Below are 14,826 nucleotides of genomic sequence, written 5' to 3' on the forward strand. Positions count from 1 at the left end.
GTTTGGTAATTAAGTTATGTTACATATTTTTCATAAATTGAATGAATTAAGTTTGCAGTTTCTACATTTTATGAAAATATATTTATAGCAAGTGCTAATATAAAAGCATTTTATTAAAAATGGTGTATTATCAATGGTTTAATTAAATTAATAGATTTAGATTCCCTAATTTTGTCTGAAAATAGTGGGTTAAATCAAGTGCCTTTAAAAGAAAGAGTAAGGGATCAGATTAAGAGTCATTTCATAAGTCTTAATAGAATTTTTTGGTGTTTTTTCCAGAAAATGACAAGGAGAATAACTCTAGAGACTGGGTTAAAATTCTTTTGCAAGCCAAATGATTTCTAGCTTTTGGTGTCCATCAAAATTAAATAGTAGCTTACTACATGATTTTCAGGCATATAACTCAGTAGTTTATAGAATTAAATGACATTGCTAGAACAAAACTCTTCCATTCCCACCTACTGATATGACTAGAGTTTTTCAGTGCTAACAACTAAAAAACCCATAAAAATAGGTATAGAATTAACATGAACCCTGACTTATTAGAGCAATAAATAAGTTATAGTCATCAACTATACATGACCTAGTTGGGGAAAACAAGCCAGCTTCATTTATCTCATTAAGAAAATGCATTTGTAATAAAAATTTGTTTTTAAATTTTTATAATTATTAAATTTTGTATCTTCATGTTTTTGGTCAATTACACACTATTAATAATTTTAATGATAACTCATTCCAGAATAAAATAGTTTAAAACTTTATGGCCATAAAAATGAAAATTTCAAATAATTTAAATGTATATTCATGTTTTTATTACAGTGGAGTATGCCAGCTGATGCATAAAATATATTCAAGCATAAAATTGCATTGTATTAGGATAAGATTCTGTGTGAGAAGTGGAATGAAAATATGAGCTCACAGAGAAAAAGCAAAGATAGAAATGTTTGAATGTTGAAGAGCTTGTTTCTAGATGTATGTGTTTTAAAAATAGATGATAGCATGCAGAGTATCAAATTCATAGAGACAGAAAGTAGAATGGTTGTTGCCAACAGCTGGGGGAGGGGGGAATAGGAAGTTATTTAAGTGGGTACAGAGTTTTCGTTTTGCAAGATGAAAACGTTCTGGAAATGGATGATGAGGTTGCACAACAATGTGGATATACTTAATGCATCTGAACTGCACACTTAAAAATGCTTACTATGGTAAATTTCATGTTATGTGTATTTCACTATAATTAAAAAAAATAGATGGTAGCAGGATTAAAGTGTTAGAATATTTAGATTTCATTAGATACATTCCAAAGAGTGACATAACAGTTTTGTTTTAAAATGTCAATATTTTCAATGCGCCAGAAATCACATACTTTGCAACTACAGTATTTAACTTACGGTGACAAATTTTAGATGTCAACTTAAAATGTGTGAGAGGGTCCATAGGTTTTGAAATTGTTTTAGTGGGTTCTCCAGCAAAAGCATGGGAAGGCTTTTGCTCTAAGAAGTTCTGGGGTTCCCCTGAAGTATTTCTGCAGTTTTGCCAAACTGAAGTGTTTTCCACTAAAAGTGAAGATCTAAATTGCCTGTGGGAGCATCACCACTCTTAACTGATTTTATATGTTGAAGCTTTTGGTAACATTTAATTTAAAGGGCAAGGAGGAACAGAGGGAGACAGAGAGAGAGAAAGGGAGAGAGGAGAAGAGGAGAAGGAGGGGGAGAGGGTGGGGGAGGAAAAGAAACAGTATCTGTTTTAAAAATAAAAAGGGCTTTAAAATCATTGTTCTAGAGTAGGCTTCTGGACAGGGAATAATAACAAGACCAAGCATGTTTGACCTTGTCCAATATATAAACATGGTAAACTTACATCTCCCTTCTCTTCTCTGGCTAAATATGCCATTTCCATCACCTCTGTGAGCCGGTCTGCAGACTCCTCTGTGCCCCTCTGTGCTGGCTACTTCCTTTTACATTCTTCCCAGTCTGTTGGTGCTCACTTTCCAGGGCTAGGGGAGGAAAGGAGTTAATTGTGGTCACAGTGGTTAGAACCATGAGTCCTACTGCAAGACCAGCTGCACTCCTTCCAGTGTTAGGCACGATGCACATTCCAGGGCAGCTGTAGCCAACCTGCAGGTTGGGTTCTAAGCTCAGCACATTAGGTCAGAATCCTGTATAGTACACATTCCCCTTGAAAATCTCACAGGAAGGCGTAACACTGGAGCCAGGCACACTATCTCTCTGTAAGTCTGCTCCAGCCAGCTTTTCTCTAGCACTGGAACTGTTAGTTCTTTGAGCATTGGAGGAAGTAGTTGACATGTATTTGGGAACCATGCACCATGAAAAACACGTCTCTTTAGTAAGATCATACCCTTTCAGCCAAATACTCATTCTTTGACAGGCATGTGGAAAGTGAGGCGGAGGAGGGAATAACAGATTTGTCTCATGCTCACTTCAAGGGGTGGAGGCCATGCCTTGGGATCAATGATACTATTTAAATAACCTCTCTCGCTCTCTCGTTCCCATCCTCCAGTAAATTTGAGTCCATAGGTGACATATGTGTCTGATGCAGCTACACTCGTTCTGGAATCCTGACAACTGGACAGCCACTGCAAGAGACACTGAGTGTTTTCTTGGTCTACACAAAATCCCTCTCTTCCTCCGTGAGTGCTCCTTCTCCTCCTCCACCCATGTGTGGAGATTACAGATGGCAGCAGATTCTTTGCTGCTCCCTCCCACCCAGGGTGGAGTGTGTTTCCTTACTCCTTAAACCTGGACTTGCCCAGTGACTTGCCTTGGGCATTCTGCAACAGAATGTGGCAGAAGTGATGCTATGTGGGCTCCAAATCTAGACCTCAAGAAGCCTTGTGGTGGCTTGCTCTTGCTCCCTTGGGATTCGGCTGCCCAGCGAATGCGCCTGCTAGAGAAGCCAGGTGCCCTGGCTGATAGCCTGTTCAGGGCTGAACACGTGTGTGAGGCCATCCTGGACCATGTAGGCCCAGCAGGCTGTCAGCTAACTGGAACTGCATAAATGAGCCCAGACACAACCAGCTGCTGGTGCCAGCCCAGATTGTTGACTTGCAGAACTGTGAGCCAATAAATGTCATTTTAAGCCACTAAGTTGGGATGGTTTGTTAGCTGTTGCAGAGATGGCTGTTTAGGAAAATGTGCACTCCCCTTGTGTATTATGGCTTGTCATTGCGAGGTGGCTGCTCAGCCGGGGCTACATCTCCCAACTGCCCCTGTGTCAGATATGGCCACCATATAACTGGCTCTCACCACTGATGTGAGCGGAAGTGGTACGTGATGCCTCCAGGCTGAGGCTTCAGGCGTTGATGGGGTCCTCCTCTCTCTCGTTCCCCTTCTGTTGCCTGGAAACAGAAGACTTCTAGGTTCTAGGGGATGGTGAGACCACAGGATATGATAAGCCTGAGTTCCTGGTCGCCATGTGGCAAATTGCCTCCCAGTAAGAAATGCTGGCATTGGTCTGTTATGGGAGTGAGGAACTTACATTAAGACTGAAAGTCTGGGGTGTTTATTAGAGCAGGTAACTGTGCTCACAGTTACAAATGTCTGTGTCAGGCACTGTGCCACGCACTTCACATTTATGAACCCACGTCACCCTCCCAGCAGCCCCACACAGAAGGTGCTTCATCCTCACTCTGACACAGGAGGACACTGGAACTCCAAGGGACTAAGTAACTTTCCCAAGGGCATGCCTAGAATAAAGTGGGGCTGGGATTTGATCTGGAAAACCTGAGAGCTAGGGTCCTGGTCCTGCCCTGTCACCGACCCACTGTGCGCTCCCGCCCCCTCTGGCTCCAGTTGGCTCATCTGCACGGCGGGTTGGGAGAAGGAGGGTAAAGTCCACGAACTTCCCTCTACAGCTCTAACATCCGGGGTTTCTGTGGTTCTCAGGTTTCAGGTTGAGACACAAAGGAGAATTGAGTCATGAAGGGAATTCACAGCAGGGCAGGAATGAAAGTCTCTGCTGCTCAAGTCCTTGGAGGTCCATCTTGGTCTCCAGATTCTTTGATGTGGTCAGCAGGACAACCGGGGAAGCTGGGCTGACTTGGCAAATCCTGGGGCCTGCAGTGCCTGTGGCTTTGGAGACAGGAGTTAAGGCGTGTGATACCTGCCTGCTGGTGTCTCTCCAGGGAACACAAGGCCTGGCATGCCCCCTCCTCAGTACTTCTGGAAAGTTTGTACTCAGTAAATGGCACAGTCCTGCTGTTGCCTGGGGAGGCCCTGACTGAGGGCTCCAGCATGAAGCGTGCCTTCGGTGAGGGAGTTGGAGACAGCAGCCCTGGAAAGCAAGCTGGGCAGAGAATTACAGTGCCCTTTCCCCTGCCTGTCACAAAGGGAAGCAAAAGCCCGAAGAGGCTGAACCACGTACTCCAGATTGCCCAGCTAGTGGAGGGCCTAGAACCAGCTTTGGCTGCTGGTCCAGGGCTCTTGGCCTGCCCCACGCTGCCTGCTGGGCTTGGGCTGGGGCTAACAAACAGATGCCTTTTGGCTGTGTTTTGTTTCAAGTTTCTGATGCAGAGAGGAATTTTGAAAATATAGCTGGGAGAAGCTCCTACTCTCAGGAAATCCCATAGGAATGACCTTGGCCATAGAGGATGGCTAGTCATGCGGGCCTGCAGACCCCAGGGCCTTCGGCACCCTGCTTCTCCCAGAAGAGCCTGCAGGAAACCCTGTCAGACTGATGCCAGAGAGTGACAGCAGTAAGACTTCGGCCTTCTGTGTGGCTTCAGCTCAGACACCTGATGTTTTGGGGAGGAAGCCTGGATTCTGCTACTGGTGTGGTGAGTCACCAGCTCTGTGATTCAGTGAGAAGCCTTAATTTCCTTATGGGGTGGGGGGCTGGACTAAATAGTCTGTAAGGTCCCTGTGACCCTATTCCTGCAGAAATGGAAAGGGTGTTCTGGTATATATATATATGTGTGTGTGTGTGTGTGTATCTCATTCTCTATATGTCTATATCTATATCTCTATATGTCTCTATATTCATGTTAACATGGTCCAATGATACCTACTGTCTATACATTTCCTCGCTCAAATGTGTGGGCAAATTGTACAGGACAGGGTGATGCTCAGGATGGAGGTGACTGTATTCTTGACCCTTTGCTACTTGGTGCCATCTTGGATTTTGCTTCTTTGACTTGATCCTGGTTCAGCCACGGCTGACTGGGCATCGAGGCCCGTGTCTGGACGCACTAATAGACAGGATGCTTACGGAACAGCTGGCACGTGGTGGAGCCTTGTTGTGAGGTTGCTATACTGGTGAGGAGTCTGACTGGACCAGCTCTGACTCACCTTGGTTCTAAATGATCAGGCCTGAGGAGCATTGCCTCAGCCATATTAGTCAGGACTCTCTCGGTTGAATGTGACGGAAACCCAACTCACACTCGTTTAAACACAAAGGGGAATTTTTTTTTTGGCTCCAGACATTGGGAAAGATGGGTGGAGCAGACATGAGGCATGACTGAACTGAGGTTTCAATGATGTTGTCAGTTGAGATTTGACAACAAATCTCACTCCCATGCTTAATCGTTTTTCTCTCTGTGTGTTGTCTTGTTTGCTACTACACATAAGATTACCTGGGGTGGGGGCAGGGGGTGGGGGAAGGGGAGCCCCTGCTGCAGACAACCCGGTTTAAGTCACCCCAGTTGGTGACCCTAGAAGAAAAAGACCTCGGTGCGTGTAAGTCCTAAGGGAAGGCTCTGTGAGCTGCCCTGGACCACGTGCCCATCTCTGGGCCACGTCATACCAGGCCAGGTTAGGGCAGGGGGACCGCCTCTGGAGGTTAGATAGAGTCCTACAGAATGGGTCATGGGGGAGGAGTGGTTTTGTAAATGAGGGGGTACTGCTATCACAGAGGGGGTCAGAGGGACACCGTGGGAGCCATCAAAACAGGTCTTCACTAAAGACATTGCATCAGCCACCAGTAATGAGCAGAGAGACTTTGATCTAAAGGACTGTTAGGTATAAGGTGGTGAACTAGGTGGCAGAAAGGGTAAGCAGAAGCAGCAGTTGCAGAAAGCAGCCACCATTCCATGGCTGAGGAAGCAAAGGGGACAATTTAGAAATGCAGAGGAAGGGCCTGCGGAGCTGAAACTTGAGGAGGGGCTCTGCTCTCTGGTGCTGGGCTGCTGGGCTCAGATGGCCCCTGAGCTCAGACGGGGCCCCTATGCCGGACCGGACCTCTGAACAGGGGTACCAGCCAGCTGCTGAGAGCACCTCCTGGAGACCAGGGGGAACGAACTGGTTCTGCAAAGCTGCAAATTGGTTCATCTGTGGCTACAGTTTGGGTGAAGAATAGTTGCTGGATGCCACTCTCAGAAACAGGAAGCCTGCAGGAAGCAGGCAGGGAACAAACAGGAAAAGCAAGTCCGGTCCCCTGCCGCCAGCCTTGCTGCGTCCCTCTAGCACGTGGGCTGCAGAGCCCTAGTGGAACTGGACGCAGAGTCCCAGCCCCCGCATCGCCAAGTGGCAGACAGAGGAGCAGCTTTGGAGCACAGAAGTAAAGACCTAATGACTGACCCAGGTGTCCCCCTGCAGGTGTCTGGTTGGAGTGGCCTCTGTGGGACAGCCTGTCTCCCGCAGGGGGCTTTGAACTCCGTGAGGTCAGGGGCATGCCTGACTTACCTGTGCGTGCTCTCAGGGCCTGGTGTCCTTCCCCAGGCAAGGCAGGCCCTAGTGAGTGGGTGTCATGCTGAAATGAGTTGTGTGGCAGGACCTCCCATTGGGCAGTGTGTCCTGGGCAACTCTGCAGCCCTCCCTACCCAGCCATTAGAGTCCTGTCTGTCTTCCCTTCGGGTGTAATTCCACACTCTCCCTGGAGTCCAGAGTGGGACCAAGGGGTGGGGACGTTGAACACTGGACCTTGGGGCAACCTGGGACAGGCTCTGCCCAGATCTGGTGAGTGTGCCCCAAGCTCTCTTCTCATCCTCAGCCACTTTCTGATAGAGTCAGCAGTAGGTTCCTAGCTCCGCCTTTTATAAGCTATGCAGCTTTGGGCAGGTGACTGGATTCAGTTTCCCAGAATGCCCTCTTCAGTCCCTTAATCCATGCACCAGGAGACAGGAAGAGACTCTTGGTCCTCTTTATCCCACTCAATCCTCTCCCCATCCTCTGCTCCTTATAGGAGTGATATTTTAGCATAATGCATCATAATTATGCTTTAAAAGGCAGGTGGTATTAGCAAGGAAGAGATCTGTTTAGCATGGGGAAAAAGTAAAGATCCAGGACAATTGGCACTTGCTGGGCAGAGCTCAGGACAGCTGCAAAATGAACAGGGCCCATGGTGTGGAGAGGGGGAGCAAAGGAGGAGAGCAGGTGATGGGGGCGGGAGCTCTGCACCATGGGCTCCACGCCCTGGTTCCGGTGAATTCCAGGGCAGCATTTGAGCAGGAGTCCTCAGGCGAAGGCGGAGCCACCCAGCCTCCAGCTGCTTCAGGGCAGGACGGCAGGGGGACAAGCCCAGTGGGGGCAAGGGACCTGCAAACATTTATGTGCTACATGGAAAAAGGGATTAGGCCAGTGCTCAGCACAGAGCAAAGGCTCCAACAATAAATGATCGCTTTCACTCTGCATGGCCGTGTTAGTCCGCCCTGTACTGTAGGTTTGTGTGCAGGTTTTCCTGCCTCACTTATCTCAAGTTCTTTCAAGACAGAGGCTGGGGCTGAGTTTTCTCCAGCGGTGCTCAGAGAATGTGTGGCGTGTATCTGGGGACCACAGTCAAAGCTGGGTGAGAGTTGGGAGGCCTGCTGGCAGTGCAGCTGAGGCCACTGTGGAGCCACGAGGTCTATGAGCTAGGCAGCAGTGTGAGCTGTGGCAGAGGTGACATTTCCTGGTGAGGGGCACCAGCAGGCAGGCAGAGGAGATCAAAGCACAGGGCCCTCTTTTTCAGAGAAGGGATCAGCGAAGAGCCCAGTGTCCCAAAGAGAGGCTAATTGGGTCCCGAAGACTGACGGGTATTCCTGGGCCCACATGGCATCCTCCCACCCTCTGAGCACCTGCTTCCTCAAGAATTTAATTTTCCTTTGTTGAATACAGCTCTCAGGTGAGGAGTGGTTTGGGCTGTTTGAGCTGTTTTGTTTCCCTCCCTTTCTTCCTTCCTTCCTTTTTTGTAATGAGCCACTCTTATGGGAAGATGTCAGTGCTGGGTGACTTTTAGGACTGGCTGGTGGCATGACATTTCCCTGAGCAGGCCCTCACCACAGGGAGCACTGTCTCCCTCTGTCTGCCCAGCTGACCAGCCATCTGCTCTGCTTGGTCCCTGTGGGAGGTTTGCCCGGGCTGCCTTTTGTTGGAGTCGGTGGGGTAAGACTGGCAGGTGAAGAGGTGTCTGAGCCCAGGCTTCTAATACTTTTCCTGGGGCCCTGATGTGCAGCAGGGGGTGGACATACCTCCCCTTCCCTTCCTGCTTGATAACTGTCCCTGCTGAACCACCCAACTTGAGAGATGGGCCTGCAGTTCTTTCAGAAAAGGATTGCTCTAGAGCTGGCCTGCTTGTGTCTGAAGCCTGCCTCCATGTCCTAGATCCTGGGTGAGTCATTAAACCTCTTCAAGCCTCAGTTTTCCCACCTGTGAATTAACTACCCAAAGAGAGATTGTGAGGCTTTAATGAGATGAGCAGGGAAAAAAGTTCCGCATAGGGCCTGGGGTATGGCAAGTGTGATGTGGCGCCATACTCTTGGACTTCCCAGACTCCAAAACTGAGCCAAATAAAATTATCTTCTTTATAAATTGCCCAGTCTTGAATATTCAGTTAAAGCAGAAGAAAATGAACTAAGACACAGTCTCACCCTAATCCCACAGGGAGCTTTAAAAAGAAAACCCACTGATGAAATCGAATCTTGCATTTGTCACTACCCAATCCCATTTCCCTCTTTCCCTTTCCAGAATAAATTATTGTCATAAATTTGGTATTTTTGCTTGTTTACTTTTAAAAAATATTTACAACATATATCTGTGTTGCTAAACATGTAAAGTATTATTTTCTGTGTTTAAATAATGTAAATTTGTATAATAAATGATATCTCACTTTATATTTCTGCCACTTTGCTTTTTTCACTCAACGTAGGGTTTAGGGGATCCATTCATGTTGAGACATACAAATATAATTCATTCATTTTAACTGCTGCTAATTAATATATACCACTTTTACTTCATTTATTATATTCCTTTTTTTCCATTTTTAAAAATTTCAGCATATTATGGGGGTACATATGTTAAGGTTACGTATATTGCCCATGCCCCCCTTCCCCCTCCCATTCCCCCCCACACACAACTGATAAATGTTATTCCTATATGTCCACTTAGGTGTTGATCCATTAATACCAATTTGCTGGTGAGTACATGTGGTGCTTGTTTTTCCATTCTTGAGATACTTACTTAGTAGAATGGGTTCCAACTCTATCCAGGAAAATACAAGAGGTGCTACATCACCATTGTTTCTTAAAGCTGAATAGTACTCCATGGTATACATATACCACATTTTATTAATCCACTCATGTATTGATGGGCACCTGGGTTGTTTCTATACCTTTGTGATTCTGAACTATGCTGCTATAAACATTCGAGTGCAAGTGTCTTCTTTGTAGAGTGTCATTTGATCTTTGGGGTAGATGCCCAGTAGTGGAATTGCTGGATCAAATGGTAGATCTACTTGTATTGCTTTAAGGTATCTCCATATTGCTTTCCACAGAGGCTAAACCAGTTTGCAGTCCCACCAGCAGTGTAGGAGTGTTCCTATCTCTCTGCATCGTTGCCACCATTTATGGTTTTGGGACTTTTTGATAAAGGCTGTTCTTACTGGAGATAAATGATATCTCATTGCAGTTTTGATTTGATTTGCCTGATGATTAGAGATGTTGAACATTTTTTCATGTTTGTTGGCCTTTATTCTGTCTTCTTTTGCAAAATTTCTGTTCATGTCCTTTGCCCACTTTTTGATAGGGTTGTTTGATTTTTTCTTGCTGATTTTGCTGAGTTCTAAACAAATTCTAGTTATCAGCCCTTTATCGGATATGTAGCTTGTGAAAATTTTCTCCCATTCTGTAGGTTGTCTGTTTGCTCTCTTGACAGTTTCTTTGGCTGTGCAGAAGCTTTTTAATTTGATCAGCTCCCATTTATTTATTTTTGTTGCTGTTGTGATTGCCTTTGGGGTCTTCTTCATAAATTCTTTGCCTAGGCCAATGTCTAGAAGAGTATTTCCAATATTTTCCTCTAGAATTCTAATAGTTCCACACCAAAGGTTCAAGTCTGTTACCCAGCTTGAGTTGATTTTTGTGAGAGGTGAAAGGTGTGGGTCCTGTTTCAGTCTTTTGCATGTGGCTATCCAGTTTTCCCAGCACCATTTATTGAATAAGGATTCTTTCCCCCAGTGTATGTTTTTGTCGACTTTGTTGAAGATTAGTTGGCTATATGAGGATGGTTTTATATCTGGGTTCTCTGTTCTGTTCCACTGGTCAATGTCCCTGTTCTTGTGCCAATACTAAGATGTTTTAATTACTATAGCCTTGTAGTATAGTTTGAAATCTGGTAAATTGATACCTCCTGTTTTGTTTTTATTGCCTAGGATTGATTTTGCTATACGCAGTCTCCTCTGGTTCCATACGAAGCCTAAAATTATTTTTTCTATATCTGTGAAAAATGATGATGGTATTTTAATAGGTATTGCATTGACTCTTTGGGTCACTTTGGATAGTATAGACATTTTAACAATGTTGATTCTGCCGACCCATGAGCATGGTATGTTCTTCCATCTGTTTATATCCTCTGCTATTTCCTTCTTCAGTGTTTCATAGTTCTCCTTGTAAAGGACTTTTGCCTCCTTAGTTAAATATATTCCTAGGTACTTTATTTTCTTTGTTGCTATTTTAAAGGGAATTGAGTCCTTGATTTGGTTCTCACTTTTACTGTTGTTGGCGTATATGAATGCCTCTGATTTCTGTGTATTGATTTTGTATCCTGAGACTTTACCAAATTCATTTATCAGTTCAAGGAGTCTCTTGGTTGAATCCTTGGGTTTTTCTAGGTATAATATCATGTCATCATCAAAGAGTGAGAGTTTGATCTCTTCTGCTCCCATTTGGACACCCTTAATTCTGCTCTCCACTCTCTTGTCTGATTGCTGTAGCAAGGACTTCCAGCACTATGTTGAATAGAAGTGGAGACAGTGGGCAACCTTGTCTAGTTCCCGTTCTAAGTGCGAATGCTTTCAATTTTTTCCCATTCAATGTGTTATTGGCTGTGGGTTTGTAATATATGGCTTGTATCGTTTTTAGGTAAGCCCCATCTATGCCTATTTTGTTGAGCGTTCTTATCATAAAAGGGTGTTGAATTTTGTCAAATGCTTTCTCTGCGTCTATTGAGAGGATCATATGGTCTTTATTTTTGCCTCTGTTTATATGATGAATTACATTTATAGATTTGTGTATGTTGAACCATCCCTGCATTCCTGAGATGAAGCCCACTTGGTTGTGATGGATTATTTTCTTGACAAGCACCTGGATTCAATTGGCTAGGATTTTGTTGAGAAATTTTGCATCTATATTCATAAGGGATATTGATCTGTAGTCTTTTTTTGTTGCATCCTTTCCTGGTTTTGGTATCAGGGTTATGTTGGCTTTGTAAAATGTGTTGGGGAAGATTCCATCCTTCTCGATATTATGGAATAATTTTTGCAGGATAGGCACCAGTTCTTCTTTGTAGGTGTGGTAAAATTCGGGTGTGAAACCAGTCCAGGACTTTTCTTTTTAGGAAGGTTTTTTATTGCTGTTTCAATTTCAGTACTTGATATTGGTCTGTTCAGGAACTCTATTGTTTCCTGGTTGAGCCTAGGGAGGCTGTGTGTTTCTAAGAATTTGTCCATTTCCTCCACATTTTCCAGTTTGTGTGCATAGAGGTTTTTGTAGATTATATCTTGTATCTCCATGGCATCAGTTGTAATTTCACCTTTATTTTTCCTGATGGAGCTTATTAGAGAGTTTTCTTTTCTGCTTTTTGTTGGTCTAGCCAAAGGTGTGTCAATTTTGTTTATTTTTTCAAAGAACCAACTTTTTGTTTTATTAATCTTCCGTATAGTTTCCCTGTTGTCAATTTCGTTTTGTTCTCATTTGACCTTAATGATTTCACTTCTTCTGCTGGGTTTTGGATCGGTCTGTTTTTCTTTTTCCAGCTCTTTGAAATGATTCATTAGATTGTCTATTTGTGATCTTTTCAACTTTGGGATATAGGCATTTATGGAAATAAACTTTCCTCTCAGGACTGCTTTAGCTGTGCCCCACAGGTTTTGATAACTTGTGTCTCCTTTGTCATTTAGTTCAAAGAATCTTTTGATTTCATCTTGATTTCCTCATTTATGAAATGATCATTCAGCATAAGGTTGTTTAGTTTCCATGACTTTTTGTAGAAATGAGAACTCCTGTTAAGATTGATTTCTACATTTATTCCATTGTGGTCTGAAAAGATACATGGTATAATTTCTATTTTTTAAAATTTTTTGGACATGTTTTGTGTCCTAGGATATGGTCAATCTTGGAGAATGACCCATGAGCTGATGAGAAGAACGTATATTCAACGGTTTTGGGGTAGAATGTCCTGTAAATGTCAGGCCCATTTGTTCTAGGGTTCTGTTTAAGTCCATTATTTCTTTGTTAATTTTTTGTTTGGAGGATCTGTCCTGTGCTGTCAGTGGGGTGTTAAAGTCTATGACTATTACGGTGTTGTTGTTTATCCATTTGTTTAGATCAAGTAGAGTTTGCTTTATGAATCTGGGTGCACCAAGTTTGGGTGCATATATATTTAGAATTGTTATGTCTTCTCATTGAACTGTACACTTCACCATTATATTGTGACCTTCTTTGTCTTTTATTACTGTTGTTGATTTAAAAACTAAGTTATCTGTAATCAGCACTGCCATGCCAGCTTTCTTTTGGCTTCCATTTCCTTGAAATATTGTTCTTCACCCCTTTACCTTTAGTCTAACTGCATCCTTGCAGGTTAGACGTGCTTCCTGAAGGCAGCATATACTTGGATTGTATTTTTTTATCCATTTGACCAGCCTATGTCTCTTGAGTGGGGAGTTCAACCCATTAACGATTATTGAGATAACTGATAGGTGTGGCAGATTTCTGTTCATTATGTTGGGTTGAACTTTGTTGCTTTGTTTTCTCTCTTGAGCCATTGTGGTATCTGGGCTTTGATCTTTAGCTTTGAGCAGATTTACATTCATGAGTGTTTATTGTGCTGATCCATGTGTAACACTGTTTTGAGTACTTCTTGAAGGGCTGGTCTTGTCTTGGTGAATTCCAGTCTTTGCTTATCTGAGAATGTCATGATTTCTCCATTTTGTCTCCATATACAAAACTTAGTTTTGCAAGGAATAAGATTCTAGGCTGGACATTGTTTTGTTTCAGAAGAGTGAGAATGGGGCCCCAGTCTCTCCTTGCTTGTAAAGTTTCAGTAGAGAAGTCTGGTGTTATTCAGATTGACTTTCCTTTGTATGTTAATTGGCTCTTTCATTTTACAGCTCTTAGAAGGGCCTCTTTAGTTGATATTTTGGTCAGTCTGATGACTGCATGTCGTGACATCTTCCTGTTTGCATTGAATTTCCCAGGGGTCCTTTGAGCTTCTTGAACTTGTATCTGGAGATTTTTAGCAAGGCCTGGGAAATTTTCCTCTATTATATCTTCAAATAGCTTGTCCAACCCTTGAGTGTTTTCTTCTTCCCCTTCTGGTAACCCTATGACTCTCACATTAGGTTTCTTCACATAATCCCACATCTCTTGTAGGTTTTGCTCTTTTCTCTTGTTTCTCTGCTCTATCTCTATGACTTATTTATTTAATTGGAAGGTGTTATTTTCAATCTCTGAGATTCTTTCTTCTGTTTGATCTACCCTGTTCTTGAGGCTTTCTACTGTGTTTTGTAGTGCCCTGAATTGATTCTTCATTTCCAGGAGTTCGGTTAAACTTTTCTTCATTGTTTCAATTTCTTTAGTGAATTTTTGTTCCAGGTCCTGGAATCTTTTTGTGTTTTCTTTGTGTTGGTTATCCAGTTGTTCTTGCAAGTCGTTGTTTTGATGATCCACGTTCGAAATTCCTCTTCTGTCATTTTAGTGGTCTGATTTTGGTTGGTGTCTGTTTCTAGGGGGCTGGTGCTCCTCTTTGGGGGTGTGCTTTCTGTTTGGTTCTTCATGTTTCCAGAGTTCCTTCACTGATTTTTTCCCATCTGGATCAGTTGTTGCTTCTTGCCTTTAGGTTTTCATTTGGGTATTAACACACCCTGTTTAGTCTCTGAGCCAGTAGGTGGTGTTTGTGGGTGAGATTTGACCACACCCTGTATGATGAGTCAGTAGGTGCCATGAAAAGCATGTGCAGAATGTCCTTCCTGTCAGAAGGTAGCACTTGCTTGGAGGAGCAGGATACACTGTTGTTTTGGGGTCTTGTATCCAGTTCTTGTTCCTCTGGAGAGGCACTCTAGTGCCTCAGGTGGTGGGTGGGGCTCTGGGACTTCCAGGTGTGTCTTTATTCTCCACCTCAGTGAGGGCTGGTCTGGAAGTGAGTCTGAGTGGAGCTGGGCTGGGTAAGCCTGCCCTCAGGCACCACAAATGCTGTTAGCAGGGTCAAAGTTCTGTTCTCTGCTTCTGGGAAAAGCTGTCAGGGAGGGGTCTTGCTGTTGGTCTACAGGCTACTCAGGAGGTCTCCGCTTCCAGTTCTCTTCCACAACCTCCTCCCGTGGAGTTTCCCGTGGTCGCAGGTACCCCTCCTTCAGACCATTGTCCACTTTATGCTCCTCTGCCTGCTTCTTTCTCCTAGAATCTGTCTTTTC

General features: G+C 44.0%; 1 long non-coding RNA gene across 1 annotated transcript in view; it reads left to right on the plus strand.

The window, feature by feature from the left end:
- The first annotated feature begins 7,863 nt into the window (after positions 1 to 7,863).
- The window catches only part of LOC142873720 (uncharacterized), a 46,578-nt gene continuing 39,615 nt past the window's right edge, over positions 7,864 to 14,826 (plus strand). Inside the window, exon 1 of the long non-coding RNA XR_012921673.1 lies at positions 7,864 to 8,052. This is a non-coding gene — a long non-coding RNA (uncharacterized LOC142873720). The remainder of the gene's footprint in view (positions 8,053 to 14,826) is intronic.

The sequence above is a fragment of the Microcebus murinus genome, chromosome 1 (genome assembly GCF_040939455.1).
Source record: "Microcebus murinus isolate Inina chromosome 1, M.murinus_Inina_mat1.0, whole genome shotgun sequence".
Classification (NCBI taxonomy): domain Eukaryota; kingdom Metazoa; phylum Chordata; class Mammalia; order Primates; family Cheirogaleidae; genus Microcebus; species Microcebus murinus.